Source organism: Trachypithecus francoisi, unplaced genomic scaffold (assembly GCF_009764315.1).
Source record: "Trachypithecus francoisi isolate TF-2019V2 unplaced genomic scaffold, Tfra_2.0 Lachesis_group2, whole genome shotgun sequence".
Taxonomy (NCBI): domain Eukaryota; kingdom Metazoa; phylum Chordata; class Mammalia; order Primates; family Cercopithecidae; genus Trachypithecus; species Trachypithecus francoisi.
The window spans coordinates 17,509,730-17,537,694 of record NW_022681465.1 but is presented as its reverse complement, the minus strand read 5'-3'; the positions used below and the strand labels follow the sequence as shown (position 1 = coordinate 17,537,694).

General features: G+C 40.0%; 2 long non-coding RNA genes across 3 annotated transcripts in view; both read right to left on the bottom strand.

The window, feature by feature from the left end:
• Positions 1 to 14,854: 14,854 nt before the first annotated feature.
• On the bottom strand, positions 14,855 to 16,766 carry LOC117064396. Its single transcript, XR_004429434.1, has 2 exons — positions 16,533 to 16,766; positions 14,855 to 15,153 (listed from the first exon to the last, which is right to left on the bottom strand). It is a non-coding gene; the product is annotated as an uncharacterized LOC117064396 (long non-coding RNA).
• A 2,341-nt stretch (positions 16,767 to 19,107) lies between these two features.
• Positions 19,108 to 27,965, bottom strand: part of LOC117064781 — a 37,961-nt gene continuing 29,103 nt past the window's right edge. Inside the window, exons 1-2 of one of the 2 annotated variants that reach the window (XR_004429674.1) lie at positions 24,125 to 24,601; positions 19,108 to 19,312 (exon numbers count right to left, since the gene is read on the bottom strand). This is a non-coding gene — a long non-coding RNA (uncharacterized LOC117064781). Of the gene's footprint in view, positions 19,313 to 24,124; positions 24,602 to 27,965 lie in introns of those variants that run through there. The other variant, XR_004429673.1, reaches the window with a different exon arrangement.

Genomic DNA, 27,965 nt, shown 5'->3' with positions numbered 1-27,965 from the left:
TAAAAACGAAGAGAGAGAAGAATCAAATAGACACAATAAAAAAAATGATGTAGGAGATATCACCACCGACCCCACAGAAATACAAACTACCATCAGAGAATACTATAAAAACCTCTATGCAAATAAACTAGAAAATCCAGAAGAAATGGGTAAATTCCTGGACACATACACCCTCCCAAGACTAAACCAGGAAGAAACTGAATCCCTGAATAGAAAATAACAAGTTCTGAAATTGAGGCAGTATTTAATACCCTACCAACAAAAACGAGCCCAGGACCAGATGGATTCACAGCTGAATTCTACCAGAAATGCAAATAGGAGCTGGTACTATTCCTTCTGAAACTATTCCAAACAATTGAAAAGGAGGAACTACTCCCTAACTCATTTCATGAAGTCGGCATCATCCTGATACCAAAACTAAGAAGAGGCACAACAAAAAAAGAAAACTTCAGGCCAATATCCCAGATTAACATGATCCAAAAATCCTCAATAAAATACTGGCAAACCAAATCCAGCAGCACATCAAAAAATTTATCCACCATGATCAAGTCAGCTTAATCCCTGGGTTGCAAGGCTGGCTCAACATACACAAATCAATAAACATAATCCATCACATAAATAGAACCAAGGACGAAAACCACATGAGTATCTCAGTAGTTGCCGAAAAGGCCTTTGATAAAATTCAACATCCCTACATGTCAAAAACTCTCAACAAACTAGGTATTGATGGAACATACCTCAAAAACAAGAGCTATTTATGACAATCCCACAGCCAGTATCATATTGAATGGGCAAAGACTGGAATCATTCCCTTTGAAAATCAGTACAAGACAAAGATGACCTCTTTCACCACTCCTATTCAACCTAGTATTAGAAGTTCTGGCCAGGGCAATCAGGCAAGAGAAAGAAATAAAGATATTCAAATAGGAAGAGAGAAAAACAAGTTGTCTCTGTTTGCAGATGACATAATTTTATACTTACAAAACCCCATCATCTCAGCCCAAAAGCTCCTTAAACTGATAAGCAACTTCAGCAGTCTCAGCATACAAAACCAATGTGCAAAAATCACAAGCAGTCCTTTACACCAATAATATACAGGCAGAGAGCCAAATCATGAATGAACTCCATTCACAATTGCTACAAAGAGAATAAAATACCTAGGAATACAGCTAACAAGGGATGTAAGGACCTCTTCAAGGAGAACTACAAACCAGTGCTCAAGGAAATAAAAGAGGATATAAACAAATGGAAAAACATTCCATCCTCATGGATAGGAGGGATCAATATCATTAAAATGGCCATACTGCCCAAAGTAATTTTTAGATTCAGTGCTATTCCCATCAAACTACTGTTGACATTCTTCACAGAATTAGAAAAAAAAAACTATTTTAGAATTCGTAGGGAATCAAATAAGACCCTGCATAGCTAAGACAATCCTAAGCAAAAAGAACAAACCTGGAGACACCATGCTACCGGACTTCAAACTACACTACAAGGCTACAGTAACCAAAACAGCATAATACTGGTACCAAAACAGACATATAGACCAATGGAGCAGAATGGAGACCTCAGAAATAACACCACACATCTACAACCATCTGATGTTCGACAAACCTGACAAAAATAAGCAATGGGGAAAGGATCTCCTATTCAGTAAATGGTGCTGGGAAAACTGGCTAGGCATATGCAGAAAACTGAAACTGGACCCCTTATTTATGCCTTATACAAAAATTAACTCAAGATGAATTAAAAATTTAAATGTAAAACCCCAAGCCATAAAAACCCTAGAAGAAAACCTAAGCAATATCATTCAGAACATAGGCATGGGCAAAGACTTCATGACAAAAATGTCAAAAGCAATTGCAACAAAAGCCAAAATTGACAAATTGGATCGAATTAAACTAAAGAGCTTCTGCACAGCAAAAGAAACTATCATCAGAGTGAATAGGAGATAATTTTTTCCATCTACCCATCTGACAAAGGTCTAATATCCAGAATTTACAAGGAATGTAAACAAATTTACAAGAAAAAAAAAAACCCCATCAAAAAGTGGGCAAAGGATATGAACAGACACTTCTCAAAAGAAGACATTTACGTGGCCAACAAACATGAAAAAAAACTCATCATTACTGGTCATCACAGAAATCAAAACCACAATGAGATACCATGTCATGCCCATCAAGAATGGTGATTATTAAGAAGTCAGGAAACAATAGATGCTGGTGAGGCTGTGGAGAAATAGGAATGCTTTTACACTGTTGGTGGGAATGTAAATTAGTTCAACCACTGGGAAAGTATGGCGATTCCTCAAGGATCTAGAACCAGAAATACAATTTGAACCAGCAATCCCATTACTGGGAATATACCCAAAGGAATATAAATCATTCTACTATAAAGACACATGCACATATATGTTTATTGCAGCACTATTTACAATAGCAAAGACATGGGACCAACCCAAATGCCCATCAATGATAGACTGGATAAACAAAATGTGGTACATATACACCTTGGAATACTATGTACCCATAAAAAATAGTAAGATCGGCCGGGCGCGGTGGCTCAAGCCTGTAATCCCAGCACTTTGGGAGGCCGAGACGGGTGGATCATGAGGTCAGGAGATCGAGACCATCCTGGCTAACATGGTGAAACCCCGTCCCTACTAAAAAAATACAAAAAACTAGCCAGGCGAGGTGGCGGGCGCCTGTGGTCCCAGCTACTCGGGAGGCTGAGGCAGGAGAATGGTGAGAACCCAGGAGGCGGAGCTTGCAGTGAGCTGAGATCCGGCCACTGCACTCCAGCCTGGGCGACAGAGCAAGACTCCGTCTCAAAAAAAAAAAAAAATAGTAAGATCATGCCCTTTGCTGGGACATGGATGATGCTGGAAGCCATCATCCTCAGCAAACTACCATAGGAACAGAAAACCAAACATTGCATATTCTCACTCATGAGTGGGAGTTGAACCGTGAGAACACATGGACACAGAGAGAGGAACAACACACACCAGGGCCTGCTGGGGAGTCGGGGGTGAGGAGAGGGAACTTAGAGAATGGGTCAATAGGTGCAACAAACCACCATGACACACATATACCTATGTAACAAACTTGCACATTCTGAACATGTATCCCACTTTTTAATAGAAGAAATAAAGAAAAATAATAAGAAATAAATAAAATAAAAAATCAAAATCAAAATACAAAAATTTGGTGGGTGTGGTGGTGCATGCCTATAATTCCCAGCTACTCAGGAGGTTGAGGTGTAAGAATTGCCCAGGAAGTAGAGGTTGCAGTGAGCTGAGATCTCCCCAATACACTCCAACCTGCATAATGGACTGAGACTCTGTCTGAAAAATAAATAAATATATAAAAATAAAAAATTTCAAAAAAGAATAAAAGAGCGCAGGAAATGGTATTTGGGTAATAATGACCAAATAAGGGTCAGTTTTTCTTTCTTTTTTTTTGAGACGGAATTCTCTCTTGTTGCTCAGGCTGGAGTGCAATGGCACGTTCTCAGCTCACCGCAACCTCTGCCTCCCAGGTTCAAGTGATTCTCCCGCCTCTGTCTCCCAACTAGCTGGGATTACAGGCATGTGCCATCACACTTGCCTAATTTTGTATTTGTAGTAGATACAGGGTTTCTCCATGTTGGTCAGGCTGGTCTCGAACTCCCAACGTCAGGTGATCTGCCCGCCTCAGCCTCCCAAAGTGCTGGGATTACAAGAGTAAACCACCTCGCCCAGCCAAGGGGCAGTTTTTAAAAGTCAGTTGGTTGGCCAGTCCATTAGCTGGCTGGTTAAATAATACTACCAGAATCTCAGCACACTCAGATGCTCATGCCATGAATAACATCCAGAAATTGAGGCTGAGATTACAGCTTTACATCACCCATCTCATTCTCATGGCAGAGCACATGCTCACTGGGTGACATGAAAGCCATAGTCATTTTCTATATGTAAATTCTTATTTTCTTGTCAAGCTATAGTAGAATTTGCATGTCTTCAATGGGCATACAACATGAATCCATTGTGTCAACAGACTTCATTCTTGACAGCATAGCTTTAGCATTCACTGGTTCCTAGAAATCAGGAAAATGTCCATGTATTCATGAACAATTAAGGACAATAACAACAAAGAAAATATAGATAAATATTTCGTATGAATTTCTTTTCTTTTTTTTTTTTTTTTTTTTTTTGAGACAGAGTTTCACTGTATTGCCTAGGCTGAAGTGCAGTGGCACAATCTTGGCTCACTGCAGCCTGTGTCTCCCAGGTTCAAGCAATTCTCCTGCCTCAGCCTCCTGAGTAGCTTGGACTTACAGGCGTGTGCCATCACACCTGACTAATTTTTCTTTTTTTAGTAGAACAGGGTTTCATCATGTTGGACAGGCTGGTCTCCAACTCCTGATCTCAGGTGAACTGCCCACCTTGGCCTCCCAAAGTGCTAAGATTACAGGCATGAGCTACCAGGCCCAGCCATGAATTTTCTTTTTTTGTTTGTTTTGAGACAGGTTCTCACTTTGTCACCCAGGCTGGAGTGCAGTGGTGTGATCACAGCTCACTGCAGCCTCAACTTTCTTGGGCTAAAGTGATCCTCCCACCTCAGCCTCCCAAGTAGGTGGGACAATAGGCGTGTACCACCATGCTTGGCTAATGTTTAGTATTTTTTGTAGAGATGAGGTTTTGCCAGTTGTCTATGTTAATCTTAAATTCCTGGACTCAAGCGTTCCATCCACCTTGGTCCCCTGAAATGCTGAGATTAAAGGTGTGAGCCACCACACCCAGCCATAAATTTCTCATAGTTCTTTTAGTTTTAGTTTGTTTTTCCTCTTGTCTTTTCCTCTTCTCTTCCCACCAAATGGAGAAGAAGATAGGGAGTAACCCATCAGAAAAAAGACTGGGCTGAATTAACATGGTTCTGGTATAAAGGATTAGACTGAAGGACACCAAAATGTATAAATACAAATTCTCCTCATAATTTCACTTGGAAAGAAGAGTCAGTATGTAGTGGCACTTCAGTTCCAAGGAAAACATGAATCCTCTCACTTTCCCTTCTGAAACCTTCCACTTCCCTTCCCTCTTCTTTATGGTTCTTCCTATTGCATATCATCATCTTGCCCTCTTGCTGTCCAAAGTCCTTCGTGTTTACCAGAACAAAACAAAAACAAACAACACTTATCTTTCCAAATCCCTACTTTATCTCCTTTCGATAGAATTTTTATCTGATGAATAATTCACATTTAGTTTGGCCAAGAAAAATACTACAATACCACCTGGGTAGAATCTGTAGTTTAAAATAATTTGCTACTCAAAATAGCAAATAGTCTTTGCTTATAGAGGAGCATGACTCAGTTCTAGGTTTATTCCTTGCAACCCCAAAACATCCTATGCTGTTTTCATGCACACTAACACACACACATTGTGGTAAAATCAGAACTGAATAATAACAGCCATTCTTTCAGGAGAATAAAATAACTGGCTCAAAAACCACAAGTCACAAATATGACAATAAGGAGAGCCTTTCAGACTTTATTTCTGGCACATCACTTGAGCCAGAGCCCAGAAAAAACTCCATTACATTTTTTAGTCTAGTATTCCCTGCTAAAATTATTTCAAATAATAAATGTAAAGGAAGCCACCAAATTGATTTCTTCATCCAGTTTGGGGATTTTGACCAACTTCTATATGACTGTACAATCAATCATGACTCCCATTATGGATGTCCAACCTCACTATTATCATAGCTAAGCGGTTCAGTTAATTCATTCTCAAGTCAATATTTTAGTTATAAACCATCACCTCAGGCTCTTACAATTTTTTCCTGTTTCTCTCCATTATCATCAGTGTTTTCTGGTAAATTTCATAATTCCCCAGAGCTTGAACTTGCTTCAACAGTGGCTCCATTTTTAATTGTTAACATTTATTAGAGAGATGGACTTCATTATTGAAAATTCAAACAGACAGATAGTGAAAGTTATTAAAGTGATTTGCAAGATGTTAAACATATCAACATGTAGTAGACATTTAATAAACATTTGATGAATGAATAAATGAACTAATGAATAAATGAATGAGAAAATATTTCTAGACTTTAATGTAAAGAAATGATACTTTGAGGAGGATTACACCTTTTTCTTACCTGAGCATAACCATCCACTTTGACAGTGCCCCTCTGGCTTTCCTTTGTAATTGTAAATATATTCCAGTTTGAATTATGCATGAGATGTTTACTTCTCTCCATTTGTTCAAGCACCACACCTAGGTCAGGCAGAACTTACTTTCTGCAAACCGCATGCTCAGGCCTTGTCAAAATTGCACATCCGTTCTGTGCATACGCAGAAAAGAGAAAATCCTGTGGCACTGAGCTTGGAATCAAGCTTCATTCTTGTACCTGACACCCCACAACTCAGGACCTGTGCTGAGACCCAAATCTTTCCTTCCTGGAATTTTTGACCAGGCATATTGATCTTTTCTTCCCAGACCTATAGGTCTAGACTCTGGGTTCTCCACACCTCCCCTCTGGGTTTCTGATCCCTGTTGCCTGACTTCCCCGTTGCCTGCCTTAGCTGCTGAGACCCATTGTGAACGTTGACTACTCCATGATCAGCTAACTTCTATGAGCCAGAAATCTTGACCTAGTCCAAATTTCAAAACCAACCTCCTCATCCTATTATGTGCTTTCATCATGTCCAGTGCCACCTAGTATTTTAGCTGTTCATGGAAGGAAAACCAGGGCAGATGCACTGCCTGTATGAGTGAGTGCCTGAAGTGGCCTTTCTCTTGTCTACAATACAGTTGCATCTCTTTCAACCCTATTCCCACCCCCACTACAATTTCTCAGTAGTGAACTTTGCTTTCTCAGTAGTGAGCTTTGCTTTCCCTGAGCTTTGCTTTCTCAGTTTTCTCAGTTTAATGAACCACGTATTCACATCTTTCCAGTTCCCGCCAGCCTCCTTTATTTCCTAATTATGACTTTGTCCTCCTTTTTGGCCAGTGATTCCTTGGACTGGTACAGTAGTGAAAACAAACAAGTAAAAATAAGCAAGCAAACAAAAACAAGAACAAGGCAAACAATGCTTTTTTTCTTGGATCAAAACATCTCATACTTATAACCTGCATGGATAATACCAACTAGGCATAATTCAACAGAGATCTCCAGTGTAAAAAAAATCCTTTTGCTGCAAAAGAGGGGAAGTGTGATTGTCTTCAATTCCTCATGTCCTGAGAGCATGTACTGCACTTTAGTGCAAATTAGAAAATCTCCCTGTTCAGGTGGATGATTCCCAAAAAAATACTCGCTCTGAATGTTTGATGCATCGCAAGTTGACCCAATTCTATCAAACAGAGCCCAAGCTACCCTGCCCCACCGTAAGCTAAGTACTTCCTAATTACAGTTGAACTTTCATGTGATATCTAGAAATCCAGAATCCAGTGGAATAATGTTCTAAAGTATAAGAGAAGTTATAAAATATGTGTGTGATCATGTAAAGCAGGCCTCTTGAGTTTTCCATTTTCCTCCCCCTTAAATTCTGATTACTTATTGCTCCTTGTGACAGACTATTTTTGGAAAAGGCACAACAGTTGCTTCATATTTAATACTGAACAGGAAAGGTGAGATGTTGACCTCAAATTCTTATTTTTCTGTGTACATTACATATTTGCCTAAACCCCTAGGATATACAACTCCAAGGGAACCCTAAAGTAAACTCTGGGCTTTGGGTGATAATCGTGTGTCAGTATAGGCTCATGGATTGCAACAAAGGGACCACTCTGGTCAGAGGTGTTGATAATAGGGAAGGCCAGGTGAGGGGGACAGGAGGGATATATGGGAAATCTCTGTTTTTCTCTCAATTTTGCTATGAACCTAAAACTGTTCTTAAAAAAATAAAGTTTTTAAAAAATGTTTTAAATTATTCTCATTCAGACCATCTAATTCCTAATAAAAGACAAGCATGGCTAGAAAATGGCATGGAATATGCAGACAGACACATAGGGAGAAAGCATGCATGCTGCAAGTTTCTATGTGTCTACTTGAGAATTTCCAGATGCAAACGAAAAGAGAGAGATTGCAGACTAATCAGATGAACTCATTTTATTTTACATTTTTACTGTTGCTGTGTATTCTTCCCCCCAAAGTAAGAAAGAAACCCTCATCAGTAAGAAGCGGGAGGTTGGAAGAGGAGTGATATAAAAATCCTCGATAACTGACTTCAAGTATTCCAATTTATAGTGTTTCAAACTGTTGCAAGCATTTTTCTCTTTTCAGATAAAGCAGACTGAAGACTGATTTTCATCCAAATTTTGAAAAATAAAGCTGATCCTCCAACCGGGTGAGAGAAGAGAGAAAATTCTTGTTTTATAAATTAGAAGGCATATGACAAATGGAACAGTTCTAACCAGAGACTATTTTTGTTTGCACTATTTTATATTTGGTATTACAATATGGAAGTGTCTTGTCCTTCACATGCAATTAGTGCCGTGGGAAAGTTGCTCTGCAATTTCTATTCACATTCCAGTCTTTGAAGGGACTCAAGACAAATGTGACCCATGTGACTCATTTTACACTGCTGAGAGAAATCGACTGTTCAAAATCCATCCTTCGATTTTGAGAGCCATGATTATAAAAAGTCAGATGAAAACAAATATTTGAGAAAGCCTTCCCTAGAAAATGTATCAATAATTGAGAGAAGGAAAAACTCTAAAATCAAATGTCATAATTAAAGTGAATAAAGTACACATTTTAAGCACAATTCATAACTGAATTACAAAGGTAACTGTCATCGTATTTTTATTGCTTAATCAATTTCCATACTCAAGTACACTAATTCCCACCTTCTTTTCGGTGTGACTTTTTTTTTTCCTTCGAGGCAACTAGTCTTGATGTTTTTTCAAATGTATTCTATTTATCTCATTTATGTGAGCTCATGAAAACATTATTTGGTCTTTCTGCTCCAACAGATATGAAAGAGAAGGAAAGACCAAACAGAGGAACCTTAACGGAAAAACAGAAATCAAAGCAAATAACCAACGAAAAAAATAAGATATTAATGCTTATGATAATTTAAAAAGTAAATAAAATAAGGAAACTAACAAAAACTCCTCAGCAGAAATTATTCCCAAATTGCTCAATATCAAGGGCTTACACACATTATCGAAATTCATTTAGTCAAAGGGTACATGTAAGCCTTTGGGGTGATGGAAGTGTTTTGTATCTTAATGGTGATGGTGATCTTACAGGCATACTAAACTGTGAATATTCATCAAACTGTACACTGGATGCAATCTATTACACATAAATTACACCTCAATAAACTTGATTACAATAAGAAAGCAAAACACTTGTTTATGATGCCTAGATAAAAGTTAAAGCGTACTGAAAATAAATGAACTATGAGTGATAGTAAATATTCACATTTCACAAAAGTCATTGCTTTAAATGTATACTTACACTCCAATATTTCTCAGTGAGAGGTTTCAAAAATCGTGATATGTAATAAATGTGAGGTATCACAGGCACCATATTCATTTGCAATCACAAGGAAAAGCGGATGTCATAGTTTTTGACTTTTTGTTATTTCATTTATGTATCAATCTGATTTCACGCTGCTGATAAAGACATATCCGAGACTGGGAAGAAAAAGAGGTTTAATTGGACTAACAGTTCCACATGGCTGGGGAGGCTTCAGAATCATGGCAGGAGGCGAAAGGCACTTCTTACATGGTGGCAGCAAGAGAAAAATGAGGAAGAAACAAAAGCAGAAACCCCTGATAAACCCATCAGATCTCGTGAGACGTATTCACTGTCACAAGAATAGCACAGGAAAGACCAGTCCCATGATTCAATTACCTCCCGCTAGGTCCCTCCTACAACACTTGGGAATTCTAGAAAACACAACTCAAGTTGAGATTTCGGTGGGGACACAGCCAAACCATGTCAATCTGCAAGTTAGAGTTCCATCCTCTCAGTGCTGGAAAAGTTGGAATGTTTCATATTTTATGGTAGAATAAAGTCTACGGATTGGAAGATAAGACACTGAAGTGCATTAACCATCAAAAAATGTGCGGGAGGCCAGGCGCCATGGCTCACGCCTGTAATCCCAGCACTTTGGGAGGCCGAGGCGGGTGGATCACGAGGTCAGGAGATCGAGACCATCCTGGCTAACACGGTGAAACTCCATCTCTACTAAAAGTACAAAAAATTAACTGGGCGTGGTCGCACACACCTGTAGTCCCAGCTACTCGGGAGGCTGAGGCAGAAGAATTGCTTGAACCCAGGAGGCAGAGGCTGCAGTGAGCTGAGATCACACCGCTGCACTTCAGCCTGGGCAAGAGCGCGATACTCCATCTCAAAAAACAAAAAAACAAAACAAACAAACAAAAAACTGCGAAGGGTCTGAGAGTTCACCCTTCTCGCAAACTAACCAGTTAGCCAGACAAAAGCTTCATGAATGCTGGTAGAAGACACAAGACTCCTGGGTCACAGAAAAATAACAGTTTAGTGCTCGTGACAATAGCAGTAGCCAAAGTATTAGCATTTTTTTGTACCAGTTAACCAGGCCTCCATTTTTGCAAGGTGATGTGAAGAGAACCAGATAGTACTTTCAGTGACTGTGCTATAGAAGAGGAATCTTGAATTCAGGGAACCCGAATCCTTTATAATGGGCAGTGAGCATGCCTGGCCTTTGCTCCAGAGAGAGACACTGTCTCTATGTTCCAAGACTGTTCACAACACAAATATCCCTGAAAAGATAGTTCAGAATGAAGGGTGGTTAGTTGCTCACTCACAAGAGACACAGAAATACAAAAAGTCTGTGGAGAATTGACCTCCAACAATAACAATTCAATCATTAGGAAAGGACTTCAGGGTACTTTGAATTCTTCAAAGAAAATGTTGGCTAATTTATTAGAAACCTCTGCTTTTCCAGGTCCAAGTTTTACACTAATACATGTACATAAAAGCGTATATGCTTTCTCAATTTGAGTCAAAATACCAAAACCTACACAACAACATTTGTATTAATGAACAGAAAACAGACATGGCAAGGAATAGCACACTACATGCATGTGCTGGACCTCCTTGTAAATCACCTCATGTAATCAATGACAATCCAACTGTTACCATCTATTTCAAATGATGAGTTCTTGTCCATGAACTTTATTTCTTATTTATCAAGGTAACAGGAGTAGAAATTAATCAATCTTCAAATCAGCTGCTCATAATCACAAAGTACATTTTATTAATGTGCTAGAAGAACAAATATTGGAAAGTTTTATTTGGCTTCAAATTTGACCCTACTTAGAAATAAGGTGACAGTATACTGCATTTCAAAAAATATACATTCCTCATCAGCTCAACAGCCCAAGCCAAAATATACATCATCCTAGATTCCACTCTCCTTGTCACTCTTCTCACATGCGGTCAGTTGCCCACTTCTGCCATCTTTGTTTAATAAATAGTCATCATATCTGCTTCCGAGCAAGGCTGTGCCTTTTATCTGTATCAACTGCACCTCCCATTATGCTGATGCATAGTCGGCACGCAATAAAGGTTTGTGAAACAAATAGATCTACTGCTTTATCAACGTCAGAAAACAATGCGCATGGGAATGTAAACTGGTACATCCATTATGGAAATCCATATGGAGATTCTTCCAAAAAATTTGGAAAAACTACCATATGATCCACCAATCTCACCTCTGAGCATACCACATATATCCAATGGAAATGAAATCCATGTGTCAAAGAGATATCTGCATTCCCATGTTCATTGCAGCATTATTCATAATAGCCAAGAGATGGAATCAGCCTAAATGTCCAACAATGGAGGGATGGATAAAGGAATTGTGATATATATGCACAATGGAATGCTATTCAGCCTTAAAGAAGAAACCCTGTCATTTGTGAAACATGGCTGAACCTGGAGGATATTATGTTAAGTGAAATAAGCCAAGCATAGAAAGACAAATACCACCTGTGGAATCTAAAGAAGTTGAACTCACAGAAGCAGAAAGTAGAATGGTGGTTACAAGGGACTGGTGGGGAGAAAGGTGGAGATTGGAGAGATGTTAGTCAAAGTATACAAAATTTCAACTGGACAGGAGTAGTAAGTCCAAGAGATCTATTGTGCAATATGGTGACTACAGTTAATAACATTGGACAGTATTGTATTCTGGAAAATTTCTAAAAGAGTAGATTTTAAGTGTCCTCACCACAAAAATCATAAATATGCATATGATGATTAGCTACATTTAGCCATTCCAAATGTATGCATATTTTAAAATATTACATTGTACACAATAAATGTATATAATTTTTGTTTAATTTTTTCAAATAAGCTTTTTAAACAGAAAACACCATTAAAAATGAAAAGGAAATTGTAAAACCACAGTGCACAAAGAGAGATATGGAAAAAATTGATTTTCTTGGCAAACATGGATTTTATCTTTCTAACAATTATAGATATTTTCACATAATCGATAATACAAGAATGCATTTTGTGTGCTAGTAAACACAAACCCCATTCAAAATGGTGACATTTTTTCCTCCATCTCCTATTAGCAATCCGGTTGCACGTACCTATTAAACATTAGTTTCCTAGAGAAGAAGATACTATCATTTCAAACTTCAGCAAACAAAATATTCTACAGGACATATAAATCCTGTATAAAACCTGAACTTTGAGCTATGAAATTCTGGTGGCTTTCTCAACCCAGCCAGTATGACACTGTGAAATCTAAGACTATACCAGAAATGCTCATTCATTTTAAGGTATGTGTGTTTATTAAAGGCTATTTTGCTTTTAACCAAGTGGTTATCCTCAAAACATACAGCTTCTGTTGGGGAGGAGAAAAGGAGAAAAATCAAAGTTTAATCTCCAGTTCTCATGGGAAAAATCTGAAGAGCAGTTGTCCTCCTTTAAAAAAAAAGTTAATAAAAAATGTTTTCATGAAAAGATAAGATCCTGGCATGTTAAGACAATTTAACCATTTTAATCTGATGCAATCATTTTCTCTAAAATAGATACTGCATTTGCTATTCAATGGGCAGTGGTTTGGGAGAGCATTTCTGAAAGATCCTTTGGTTAGTAGCTAGGACAGAATTTACCTCAGGAACAACAATATCCACACACAGTGACCATTCCCACTATTCTTTTGACTACACAGCTTACACTAAGGTAATAAAAACACCAGCTATGTTTTCAGGATGCAGTCAAGACCCTATCCAAAAAGAAAATAAAACTTACATTTTAAATTAACTTACATGGTATGCATTAGAAGAGAGTGATTTTGCAATTGCTGGATCAGTCAATCACAGTCACTTGACTGTGACTTGAGAGGAGGTTTCTAGAAGAAATTCAAAGTTTGGATGAATGCCTGAAGGTAGTCTCTTCTTACCTTAATCCACATGTTTCTAACCCATAATTATCTCAAAGTTATCACACACACACACAACACACACTTTCTTGACTTCACTGAAACCCACTGTCCCCTAAGGATACTGCTTCTCCTCTCAACCAGGGGCTGGGAGATGTTTTCCATCAAACTCGAAATATCCCGGTATCAGCACCAAGGCAGTGTCCTCCTGACTACCCAATGCCACTTGCAGACAAATAACTGCACTCTCTTTTGTAAGCTGCTCCTTTGAGTAGTTGACAATAAGAGCCTCTTCTCCCTCCAGTCCTCACTTAATCATTTGGTCACTCCTTAAAGAATTTAGCACCCAACTCATCGTCTTCTTTTCACCCAAACTTACCATCATGCTAAGCAGATTTAACATCACTTGGATGGACCATCAACACCTTGACCAGCAGTTCTTTACCCTGATACCCACTGATAGTTGTCATCATTCACCCCAAGCACCAGCTTCCACAGTCACACCATGAATTTGGTCAACATTGGAAACTGCACTTCAGATAATTCTGTAATAATATGAATACCTTCACAAACACCATCACCACCACCTTCAACTTCCCTTTCCAATGGCCTTGTTTTCGTCCCCTCATACAACATTTGTACCTATCAAGAACTGCAATCCAGTGACGCTTCTACTTTCTCTACATTCATCAGCCTCCTTAGCTCTCTACACCTCTCTATCAGTACAATGTCACCTCCCTCCCCCATGTCCACCTCCAACTCCTGGCTTAGTATTTTATCTGCCCTACTCCTATTCATCCTTACTCATACCGCTTTCTTAGAAAGAGGCTATCCAGACTTGTAAGCTAGATGAAATTCTTCTGTTAAGCCATCTTGTAAGTTCTTTGTGCTTTTCTTAGCTATTCTTCAAACACAGCAATGATCATATTGCAATTAATGTCATTGTGGATTTGAACATGGAAGGTCTCTTTTATCCTAGATTGTAAATTGTTTAAGAGCAGAGATCATGACTGTTTTACTCTCAATTACATATGTTGACTAACACCATGCCTGGCACATAGAAGGCACTCCAGAAATATATGTGGAGTCATACACACACACACACTTAGGCATACACACTCATACACTTACCCACAAAGATTTCTTCCAGTAAATGGGTATCTGTATTATGCAAGCAATGTGAAATCAAAAAGAACATTTTGGGGTTTTTGCTGCCTAACACCAAAACTAATTGCAGCCACTCTTCAAAAAAAAATGCAATAACTTTATAAACAGCCACATCCTGATTCTTATGGTAGAAAGCTCTCCATTCTCTGCTGAATATTCATCTGTTGGGAGGGACACTCGCCAAGAAGCTCAGCACTTTCTGTAAAGAGAAGCAGCAAGAACAGAAGATGTGCAGAGAGGAAAGAAAGTCAAAGGCAGGCTCCTGCAATGCAAAGGTGCCAGGAACAAGGGTGCAATCCCAAGCTGTGCAACACAGGATGGAGGAGGGAGATCTCACTTATATTGTAAATAGCAGAATTCTTTAAAGGTAGCTCCATTAGCAATCAGATCTCAAAGATGGTGGAAACACAAACACCTCATTTCTCGTTAAGGCTAGGGCGCTCCAGCAGAATTTCTCTGGACCAGGAAGATGGAGGAGTCTTCTCTTCCCTTCCAACTGCATCCCCCACTCAATCCTAGACTGCACAAGGAAGTCAACACTACCTCCCCCAACACACTCCAAATACCTCTCTTCACAGCATTGTCAATAGATTCTCTTCATCCAATCTTGGAAGCAGTCTGGAAAAAGAAGCAGAAGAGAGAAGAAAGGGGAGAAGTTCAAAAGTACTTTAAACTCTGCCAAAAAAATCAATTAATACCAATATACACAGAGAAATGAATGACAGAGGTCACCACAGCAATGTATTTCCTCATAAATCCTTCAACTGGCCAGGCCAAACCAAGGTGTGCAAATAATCTGGGCAACTGTACACTTTGGCACACCTTTGCTATGTACGCATACCTTCAACATTTATTTAGAGAAGAAGTTGGAAATTGCACAGGGCAGGCCCAGGAAAGAACTGGTAGAAATGTTCAACTGCATGGCCAATGCCCTGAGCTTTAGCCCCAGAGTTGTATGTCCTTCTCCGAAGCCCTACAAGTCATAGGACCCATTCACCCCAGAGCCAGTGTATCCTGTTTCTTTGAGATCTGTCCCATCCCTCTAGTGGTATCAAAGTACCCTCCATTTACATATAGTGCTCTCTTTGAAAGCAGCCATGATAGACTTTAATCCAAATTTACAAATAGAAAAACTGGAGTCCAAAGAACTATACAATTAGCATAAATATTGGGACTACACACTGCCACATAATAAAACAGACAGCACCAAAATATATAATTAAGTATAACACCTATACACTAGTATAGGTCAAACAGCTGAATGATTTAAAGGAGTTTTGTTTTGTTTAGTTTAGTTTAGTTTTAATTAACTAGGTACTTCTTAATGCAGTCACTTTGGCGTGATACAAACAAAATCTTTCCAACTACAACACATCTTAGAAATAACAAATACTACTGCTGTTCACATAGCAAGGAAAGTTACAAGTAAATCTCCCAATATCTCAGATGTAAAGAATTGTTCTAACAATATCTATTTGTATTAAATCAAATCACCAGACTAAGGCATCTATTTTGTACCATTTACTCAGAGCAACAGACAAAAAGACAGGATTTATATAAACATTCTTCCACAGGTAGTCAGAGGAGGAAGGAGTACAATGTAATTTGATGGTGGATGAATCTGCACAAAAAGGAGACTAAAAAAGAAAGGTTTTTGTGACCCAACACTCATGGTTTACTTTTTAAAGTTGTGGGGAAAAGAAATGGCAAAGCTTTCTATTTCTGTAAGTTTTTGTTCTAAAGAATTGAATCAAAAATAACAATACCTAATCATCTCTAAATTACTTCAACTAAAAACACCACTAAAGACCTTATAATTTTTTTTTTTAAGAATTCATTTTTCTTCCTTGGCCCTGAAAACGATGGTTTAAAAATAGCTTGATTTGCATCCTATTCTTTTACTGCCTTTCTACAAATACATTTTGAAATGCTTACTTATGGGAAAGCTGTTGCCTGCTTAGCTTTCATTATGTATGAGATCGCACTACTTCGCTCACCTGAAACTGCAGTGTTCTCTGTTCCCAGCAACGTGAAAGACCGTCCAATAAGGAGCATCCTTGCTACATGGTATGTTTAAAGTATGTATAGCTACACGTATTTTCAAATGCATAACTGATCTCTCGAGAGAGAAGGGAACTCATGCCAGAAGCAAGGAAAAGATGGAAAGGCAGGCCTGGAAACAGAGCTGGCCCAGTAGCAGCTCCAAATATGGCAACATGCTAGTGTTATTTAAGACACCAATACAACATCCCTGATGATGAAACAGGAGAAGTTCCCTTGCCCCCTCGCAGGGTGTGCAACAGCAGGAGGGGCTCGCTTCTTCCGTACCCCACTGCTCAGACCTCTAGAGGAGCAGGCAGACGGCTGGGTTGTGGGGCTCTAACCCAACAGCAGTGTCTAGGGGTGAACGATTGCAGCGGAAGCCCCAGTGGGCGTGTGTTACAGGGTGCTCTTTTAGTTTTGCCATCTGTAGGCGACTTGTGTTAGTCAGCTCAATTAGACCCCTGGCTTATCTCAAGGACAGAGGACTTTCTGTATCCTAAGGTCCTTGCCTTGTTGGACCGGAAGAATCAGATCACACGTGAGCTTGGAGAATGAGAGCAAGGTTTTATGGAGTGGAGGTAGCTCTCAGCAGACAGGAGAGGCAGAAGGGACATGGAGCGGGAAGGTGTGTTTCCTGGAGTCAGGCTTAGCGGCCTGGATCTCCTCCGACCTTCCAGCCGAACTCCATGTCCTTCCGCCAGTCGGCGGCCTGCCAGGGTCTGCCGGTGCCTGTCGACGTGCTCTTCTTGACGTCCTCTGGATGTCCAGCTGCTTGTGTGACTGCCCACTAGGGTTTCCGGGTTTTCATAGGCACAGGATGGGGGCGTGGCGGGCCAGGGTGGTCTTGGGAAAAGCAACATTTGGGCGCAAAGGCAGGAGTGCCTGCCCTCACCTAGGTCTGTGGGCACAGGCCCCAGGGTGGAGCCCTCACCAGAGACCTCCCTTTCTCCTCCCAGCACTTCCCTGCCCCCCTCCCTTATCAATAACATCTGCATTTGTGGCTGGGTAACCAGGGTATTCTTCATATAGCTGCAAGCGTCTGGCCAATATATTGACAGGGTTTGGATCTGTGTCCAGGCCCAAATCTCACGTTGAACTGTAATCCCAGTGTTGGGGATAGGGCCTGGTGAGAGGTGATTGGATCATGGGGGAGGATTTCTCATGGATGGTTTAGGACCATTCCTTTGGTGCTGTCCGCAAGACGGTGAGTGAATTCTCAAGAGAGAGTTCCGGTTGTTTAAAAGTGTGTGGCACCTCGGTCACTCTCTCTTTCTTGCTCCTGCTTCAGTCACACGAGGTGCCTGCTCCTCCCATTTCACCTTCCACCATAAGTCAAAGTTCCTTGAGGTCTCCACAGAAGTAGATGAAGTAGACCCAATATGCTTCCTGTATAGCCTGCAGAACCGTGAGCCAATTAAACCACTTTTATAAATTCCACAGTCTCAGGTATTTCTTTATAGCAATGCAAGAACAGCCTAATTGATACATTATGTCTTCAAGTGGGGGTGAAGACATGCTGAACATTTACTTCTTGAAATATCCATTATATGATAGTCAGGGCGTTGTATGTTGAAAGCATGTATGTGTATAGCTTACATTATTAAAAATTATTGCTTTAGAATAGAAAAAGGAAGAGTGATAAAATATTAGGCTGAACCATATGAAATTGCTGATATTTTATAATGTTTAGGCAACAAAATTCTCAAATGAGAGCTTTGGGTCCAATAAGTTTGCTTTGCCCAAGGCAACTTGCCTCACTAGTGTAATTCAGGGTCAAGCCACGTCCGAGACCATCAGACGTTTTGCACCTCCAAGCATGACCGCTCCATGCTATATTATGCTAAGACAGTCTCTATAACTTCCTCTACTTTAAGTTACATAAGTCCCCTTTCTGTTACTCAACCTTTGTGGGTGCCAGGTCGCTGAAAGGAAGCTATAGGAGCAGGTAAAACTTCCTTCCATATTTATTTGTGTGGAATTTTTACTTTTCAACTGTATACCAGATGTAAGGAAGTGTTCTTGCTCTAGGGCCATCTGTCATTGCAGAGGTAGGATAGATACACATAATGACAGAGTAGAAAAAAATAAGTACAGTGACCCAGGTTTCAATCCTGTCACCTGCTGTTATTGGTTGTGTTTCACTTCTTGACCTGCAGAATCCTTGTCTATAAAACTGAACTGGGGACCATGCCTAGTCATGTAAGTTCACTGTAAAATTCAAACAAAACAAAGTCTGTTAAGTATTTTGAAATGCCAAGATACAACCATGTGATCAGGGAAATTTACATGGAGAACAGAGTTGGGATAACATGATGCTAGAAAAACCAGAAAGCAGTCGGACACAATGGTTCACACCTATAATCCCAGCACTTTGGGAGCCCAAGGCAGTGGATTGCTTGAGTCCAGGAATTCGAGACCAGCCTGGGCAACAAAGCAAGACCTTATCTTTACAAAAAAATTATTAAAAAGAGAGAGAGAGAGAGAGAAAAAAACTAGAGTGGGCCAAAGTTAAGAGCTCTAGAAGTTCAATTCCAAAAGGAATATTTATTCAGAATAAATCAAAGGATCTACTGGAATTGGAAACATAGTCATCATACTTAAGGATAAGGACAGTCAATTCCTTAGATGCAGGTCTTCTGAGTCAGTGAACTCCACACTCCTGGACTTGCATCCAGATTATCATCGACTTCTGTACTGATGCTTGCAGGGGAGGCTCTGTGGACTCCCTGTATCTCTGGACACACAGAAAAAAGGACAGTCAAGTTTTTCATGTTGGACAGTATGAATTTAATTTGTAATCTCTCTTTGTCACATATATCCATAATGTTCTTTGTGATAGTCACATCTGAAGCTTCTGGAAAAATAGGGGAAGATCTTATGGACTGTCAGATTGGAAAGACATAACTGCCCAAGACTTCTTAAAAGTTGACCCTAAGGGGACTTGTGGTTATGAATAGAATGCCGTTGGTTGCAGGAGAACACAATCCTGTTAGACTAACTAAAGAAGACAAATTAATTGCAAAAAATCCATTTAAAGAGATGAGTGAATTATGGAAACAAAAAGAATTAAAAGAACAAAAATTCCAGAGAGCAGAGTGTTTTGGCAAGGTTAGCTACCTTTCACAGGCTATTTTCTTTCTTGGGATATTTGCTGATTTGAAACACAGATCAGATCTGGTTCATGCAGAAGCACTGTAGGAAGGAAAGAGGAGCGAGCAAAGCTTGTGGCATTCGTAGAAGCAACCACAACAATTTGGAAACAAAAGTATCGCCAAATGCCTTGCCAATTTTCCTCTAGCACCCTTGCTAAATTGAGACTGAGTAAAAGATTAGGAGTTTCTGCAAAGTAAGTTAAAATCTTCAGAAGTCCCATAATAATTGGGAGGAAAAGTTCCACTTGAGGAAAGGAGTCTGCTCAGAACATGGCTGGTCTCCCCAAGATGCTCATCAAATTTGGATGGAGCATACGGCAGGATGCTAAGCAGCCTGAACCTTCCACTGTCTTTCAGAGCTTTCAATCAACAGTGTAGAAGAGACAGGCCTGAGAAACAAAAACAGAACTAGAGGTGGATCTTACTAAAATGTCAACCCAGTCTTGATCTAGCTCAGCCTCTTGGATTGGGGTGATGACCTCCTCACCTTATCTGCTCCACAGAGAAAACACAGATTCCCATCTGGTCAAAGTAGCATCACACAGAGCTTTGACTTGTGCTTTTTCCACAATGTCTGGCATACAGTCACAAATTACTAACATAAAAAGAGGCAGGAGATTGTGATCAACTACCAGGTGAAACAAACAATGTAAGTAGATGCAAAGAAAGAAAATGATATTTTATTTAGCATCTTAAAGTTACATTTTGATACAATGATCAATATATTAAAGAGATTGAAAGACAATATGAATGAAAGCTATGAAAAGATGTGGGGTTTAATCACTGAATCAAAATCTGTAAAAAGTAATCATTCTAAGACTGAAAAATACAATACTTGAAATGAAGACCTCATTGGATGAATTGAACAGTATAGCTGAAGATTGGCTCAATGATCCCAAAGACAGATCAACATGAAATATTTGACTAGAGCACAGAGAATGCAAAAGAATACATGTATCAATCACATGCAAGTCATAGTGCAAACCCCTTTATTCCTATTATTGGAGTTACTAAAGAAAAAAGAAAGAATAGAGTGGGACAAATATGTAACGAAAACATAGTCAAGAATTCCCCAAAACTCTTAAAGCTAGCAATCTTCACATTCAAGAATCTCAGCCAACTCAGGATAGCTATAAAGACTCCTCAAGGATCTAGAACTAGAAATACCATTTGACCCAGCCATCCCATACTGGGTATATATCCAAAGGATTATAAATCATGCTGCTATAAAGACACATGCACACGTATATTTATTGCAGCACTATTCACAATAGCAAAGACTATCATTTGGTCTTTGGGTTGATGGAATCAACCCAAATGTCCATCAATGACAGACTGGATTAAGAAAATGTGGCACATATACACCACAGAATACTATGCAGCCATAAAAAAGGATGAGTTCGTGTCCTTTGTAGGGACATGGATGCAGCTGGAAACCATCATTCTCAGCAAACTGTCACAAGAACAGAAAACCAAACACCGCATGTTCTCACTCATAGGTGGGAACTGAACAATGAGATCACTTGGACACAGGAAGGGGAACATCACACACCGGGGCCTATTGTGAAGTGGGGGGAGGGGGGAGGGATAGCATTAGGAGATATACGTAATGTAAATGATGAGTTAATGGGTGCAGCACACCAACATGGCACATGTATACATATGTAACAAACCTGCACATTGTGCACATGTACCCTAGAACATAAAGTATAATAAAAAAAAAAAAAAAAAAGAAAGAAAGAAAACCGCAACTAGGCATTTCACAACTAAACTGCTGAAGACGAAAGACTTGCTGATTCTAATGGGCTAGATGATCAATGTGCCACAGTCCTTATTTTAAACCCATATAAAATATTTCACAAATTATCTGAATATCACTAGTTTAAAAAGGAAATTCATTTCAACAAAGTCAAAACAAGGGACAAATGAAAGATGGATAAATTGTGTTTATCATTTGAAGGTTGTTGCTGCTTTTCAAACCAGATAGAAACCATTTGTTTCTAATTGTCTCATAACCGAGATAAATAAAACCAATTTTAAGGAGAAACTTTATGCCTGACAAGTATGAGTCAACTGGAACATTGAGAAAGCAATTCAAAGGAAGTCGAGTTTAGAACTTTACATCTTAACTCTTACTTTGTTTTATTTTGCTTTGCGCTTTGTTTTTAGTCTTTTGTTTTCTGTTTTTGAGATGAAGCTTTGCCCTTGTTGTCCAGGCTAGAGTACAATGGTGCCATCTCGGCTCATGGCAACCTCTGCCTCCTGGGTTCAAGCAATTCTCATGCTTCAGTCTCCTGAATAGCTGGGATTACAGGCATGTGCCACCATGCCCAGCTCATTTTTGTATTTTCAGTAGAGACGGGGTTTCACCATGTTGGTCAGGCTGGTCTCGAACTCCTGACCTCAGGTGATCTACCTGCCTTGGCCTCCCAAAGTGCTGAGATTACAGGTGTGAGCCACTGCACCTGGCCTTAACTCTTACTTTGTATGTTGACTTTAGAAAGCACAGATATACACTGTAGACAGCTTGACTGAGATTGCTCACATACCAGAATAATAGAGAATCAGGTGTCATTGTGGGTAGAATCAGAAGTAAGCAACCAACATTTTCTGAGCCCTTAACAGTGCCAGGCATTAGACTACCTTTCTTACAGAGAGCATTGCAGATATGAAATGAACTTGACAGAGATCACACATGGATGTAGAAATGAACCCATTCATTAGCGTAAATGCCCATAAGGTAAATCATTTCAGACAGTACAATATCTTCAGCTCCATCTCATTTCTTTTTTCATTCTATTGAGAAATAAACATTCATTCTAGCTGCCAGCTTCTAGATTTGTCTGGAGTGTTGCAGACCCGAGTGGAATCAGCCTGGATTCCCATCGATTTCTTTCTTCAGGAACTAAGCTTGTGTTCCTCTTCTCCTTCCTCCTCTCAGAAACTACTGAGCCCTCTCTCTCTTCACTTGCACCATCCCCCCTCCCCACCCACAAACCTGACTATGAAATGGGATGTCACCCTACTTTTGCCTCCCCTTCCAGCACATATATTCATTTCATCTTAAATTGTTTCTGCTAATCACTTTGGGAAACAGAGATAATTAAAATCATAAGCATGAAGGGAAAAAAGTGAAATCATAAACATGAAGGGATTCAAAATCTCATCATTGTCCTGGAGCCGTGCTTCCTGGAGCACTCTTTATTCTACATCTGAAATTATAACTAAGCACAGTTGGGATTCTGCCCCTCTTCCCCCACTGTCTTGGCTAATTTAATTCTGGGTCCTATTCGTTGATTGAATTAAATCCTACCAATGTCATGAAAACATCCAATGTTTCCCTGCTCCAAGTGCTCAACTCACAACTCTGAGGCCCACCAAAAGACATCTCTGCTGAGGTACCAGCTATTTCCTCTGTAAGGTGGTAATCTCCAAGGTAAACAATCCACCAGCACCTGGTACCTCTCCTTACCCTGCCTCCTTGGAAGAAAGGAAAAAGAGAATTTAGCAGAAAAAAATTCCTAAAACCTAACAAAGTGTCCCAGCCCCTTTGGACAGACCTATATACCCATCTGTCATAAGTAAACCCATACAACAAGAACGTTGCCATGTCTTTAAAAATTCGTGAGTTCCAGCCAAGCGCAGTGGCTCATGCCTGTAATCCCAGCACTTCGGGAGGCCAAGGGAGGTGGATCATGATGTTCAGGAGATTGAGGCCATCCTGGCCAACAAGGTGAAATCCCACCTCTACTAAAACCACAAAAATTAGCCAGGTGCGGGGTGCATGCCTGTAATCCCAGCTACTCAGGAGGCTGAGGCAGGAGAATTGCTTGTATCCGGGAGATAAAGGTTGCAGCGAGCCGAGATCAGGCCACTGAACTCCAGCCTGGCGACAGAACTACACTCCATCTCAAAAATAAATGAAAATAAAAATTCCTGAACCCTCAGTTTGTCTCCCCTGTTCACTCAATTGAGTCATTATCTTTCCAAGCTAGACACATAGGAGCTATCTTTTCCTCCTTCCTTATCCTTTCCATTTGATCTATGGTCATCCCTCATTCCGCTATTTATTTTATCGCCCCCTTTTATCCTCACTTTTTTTCTCTTGTATGTTGAATGTATTTGCTAGTTACATGTTAATCACCCTTGAATTATTTTCAAAGAAACTGATACCAGCTGATGTTTCAAAGATTGACTTTCTATACCTGTTCTGTACTTTCATTTTAGTGATCATTTATTCTATTGTTTTAAGTTAATACTGTTGTTTTCATACCTTAAATAACTTTGCTTCCCACAAAGTAGAGGGTTTTTTTGTTTTGTTTTGTTTTTTAGCATTTCTTATTTAATGCTTTATAAACACAATAACCTAGGAAAAGGGGTTACTTTATATCTACCTTCCACTCCTGCAGCTTTGATTCCTGGCACACAGCATGAAAAGCAAGCAGAGGAACACAGCAGTTAGCAACTTTCACCACTTTTCACCTGTTCTTCCCCATTATTGAATCTATCTAAGGAAGACATCACTGTGACTGCCGGGAGATGTCAGGCCTCAAAAAGGAAGTTGAAAATTATGTAAGAAATGAGCCCAGTGACCTCCATTTCCTTGCCTCCTTGGTAAATAATTTGTGGTTTTCCAAAACTGGAGGCATATTTTAGAGTTCAAGCAAGCTTGGCAGTAAATTGTCCCAAGGCTCATAAAAATGTGCACACAGGGTTTTGCAGACACCAAATCAAATAACTAAAGTGAAGTGAAACCAAAACAGAGCAGATGCATGTATGCACAGGCATATCCCAGTCCCAGAACTGCAGACAGAGTTGTCTGTCTTTTACTGTGTAACATAAATTCTAGAATATTCAACAGTTCAGTGGTAGGGAGGTGCAAGTCGCTCTTCCTTTAACCTCCAAAATATTTCTAACATCCAGTTTTGACTGCTTTCATAAAAGGGATAGCTCATGGGTTACAACTTCGAACTTTGGAACAATTCAGGGTTTAGCAAAGCCATTGTCCTCTGCTTATCGTCTTCTGCATGTGCTGAGAGATTGGGAAGGGAAGTCACCGCTGTTAGTAAAGAAACTGAGGACAGAGGTGGGGCAAGCAAAGACACACGCTTTGGCATTGGAAAAAAAGAAAAACAAACTTGAGGATCCTAGCAGGCTCCAGATCATAGGGATTAAGAAGAAATTGGCTCAAACTTAAATACTAAGTGTTCACTTCTGTTCACTTCTATTTCCCTTCTGAATAAAACAGTAAGGGGATCGTGCCAATACCCTCCAGCAGTTAGCAGAAGAGTCCCAACCAGAATACAGAACTTGAGACGGTGAGTTCACTGCTCAGTGGACATATACCCAGATCACAAACCCTTACAAATAGGACTTTCTACATCCTCCCAGACCCTCCTACGGTTTTGTTTTTTTTGTTTGTTTGTTTTTCTTCCCTCAAAGCGCCTACCTGAATGATCCTCTTCAAGAGAAACCAGGTCATAAGGCTTGTTCTCTTCTCTGCTGCAACCATGCAATGGACCTTGAAATCACTCAGAGGGAGAACCAGAGCCTCACAGTGGCCTCCAGGGTGTTCACCATCTACTAAGCTTACACCTCCACCTGCCCTGCCACCCTCACCTCTCAGGTCCCTCCAGCTGAACCCCTTTTTCACTCTGTCCCAACCAGATGCGGCTCATCGCTGCCTGTGTCTGCACTTTCTACTCCTCCCCCAGAGATCTTCTCACCCTGTTCTCTCTCCGCCCGTAAGTCTCTGCTCAGACATTATCTTTTCAGGGAGGCCCCCCTGACCATATCATCTAAATGGGTAAATGACAACTCTTTAAGACTCTCGTCTGCCACCTGGCTCTGCTTTTGCATACAGTACTTACCCTCTTCTCTTTTTTTTTTTTTTGCTTTGAGATGGAGTCTCGTTCTGTCACCCAGGCTGGAGTGTAGTGGCACGATCTCGGCTCCCTGCAGCTTTCACCTCCTGAGTTCAAGTGATTCTCATGCCTCAGTCTCCCAAGTAGCTGAGATTACAGGCATGTACCACCACACCTGGCTAATGTTTGTATTTGTAGTAGAGACGAGGTTTCACCATGTTTGTCAGGCTGGTCTTGAACTCCTGACCTCAAGTAATCCACCCACTTTGGCTTCCCAAAGTGTTGGGATTACATTACAGGCATGAGCCTCCATGCCCAGTCCTCACCTTCTTATATGCTATGTAATTTTTGTCTCCCTCACCAGAGTATGAGCTCTGTGAAGCCGAGAGCTTTCCTTCCTTTTCTTCGCTGATGAATCCCAGCATAAAAAATTATGTCTTGTACACAGTAGGATTCAACAAGATCTATGTATTATTTATATGTTTTTATATATCTCATTGACATATATGTTGTTTACATATATATCTTATTTACATATATCTCATATAGGTATATACACAAATGGTCCCTAACTTACGATGTTTTCTACTTTACAATGGTGTGAAAGTGAAACCCATTCAGTAGAACCTGTACTTCAAGTTCCCGTACAACCATTCTGTTTTTCATTTTCAGTACAGAATTCAATAAACTACATCACATGTTCAACACTTTATTATGAAATAGACTTTGTGATAGATGATTTTGTCCAACTGTAGACTAATGTAACTATTGCGCATTTACAAGTTAAGTGTCTAAGCACATTTGCAGTGGACTAGGCTAAGGTACGGTGTTTGAAAGGTTAGGTGCATTCAGTGCATTTTTGGCTTGGAATATTTTCAGCTTACGGTGGGTTTATCAGAACATAACCCCATCATAAGTTTGAGGAGCATCTTTCTCTCTGTCTCTATTTTCTCTCTCTCTCTCTCTTTCTCTCTCTCCATATAAATGTATATACACACATACACACATATACATATATATACACGCACACATATATACATGCTCTGTGGGTGTATATAGAGAGAGACAACTCTGTTCTCTGAGTGTGTGTATATATATGTGTGTGTGTGTGTGTGTGTGTGTGTGTGTGTATATATATACGCACAGAGAGAGAAAAGAGAGAAAGAGAAATCAAATCATCCATGGCTAAATTTGAGAATAGATTTGTGTAATGATCTTTATTTTACCAATCAAAAAGTTAATGAAGAAATGGAACGGACAAAAACAAGTACCAAGCGGCCGAGCGCGGTGGCTCAAGCCTGTAATCCCAGCACTTTGGGAGGCCGAGATGGGTGGATCACGAGGTCAGAACATCGAAACCATCCTGGCTAACACAGTGAAACCCCGTCTCTACTGAAAAATACAAAAAACTAGCCGGGCGAGGTGGCGGGCGCCTGTAGTCCCAGCTACTCGGGGGGCTGAGGCAGGAGAATGGCGTAAACCCGGGAGGCAGAACTTGCAGTGAGCTGAGATCTGGCCACTGCACTCCAGCCTGGGCGACAGAGCGAGACTCCGTCTCAAAAAAAAAAAAAAAAAAGTACCAAGCAATATTATACTTAATTAAGGTTTTTCTCTTTTGATTTAATGACTAGACTTATTATAACTTCTTCTTACAAAATAAATTATTGAGCAGAACACAAGTTTGTTGAAGACCAGGAATTTTCAGACATTCAGAAGTCTATCCTAGTCTGTCCTCTGGGTCTAATGGAAAGTTACTTGCTCAATGTTTATGTGAGCCAGGAACCAGCAGAAGTGGGTGCATGACTTCAGTGAAAACACAGGGAAATTTTAGAGGGTGATGGCTATCGGAAGACTAGTTGCATATCTGGAAGCCATCTCTTCCTTGATTCATGACTTTAAGGACAAGTGGACATTTTTTAAAAGGTACATGGTGGTTTCCTTATAGTTTGGCACAGAGTCACTGTGGACTCAGGGTGTCCCAGACACAGGGAGCAAAGTGGGTGGCAGAGGAATCTAAGGGTGGTTCGTGATGACTGTTTGAACCAGCAGACATTTTTTAGACTTCTAAAAGGTTGGCATTTTATGACCTATTTAGTCATTTAAATCCTTGTGGGCCTTTGACCAGCAGAAGTGGGTGAATAACTACAGAGCAGTTCAACCTGAACTTCCAATTGCAAAAAAGAAAAAGTGAGGGGTCAGGGGTTTGCTGGTGAATGACAGTCTCTTCATGAGCTTCCCTGAAAAATAAAACAAAATTAAAGTTAAAATGAAACAAAATTAAAGACTACTGAAAACTAATCTAATAATATTGACATTTCTTCCCCCAAAATATCAGCTTTAAAGAACTGAATAGAGGGTGGTGGGGAGACTG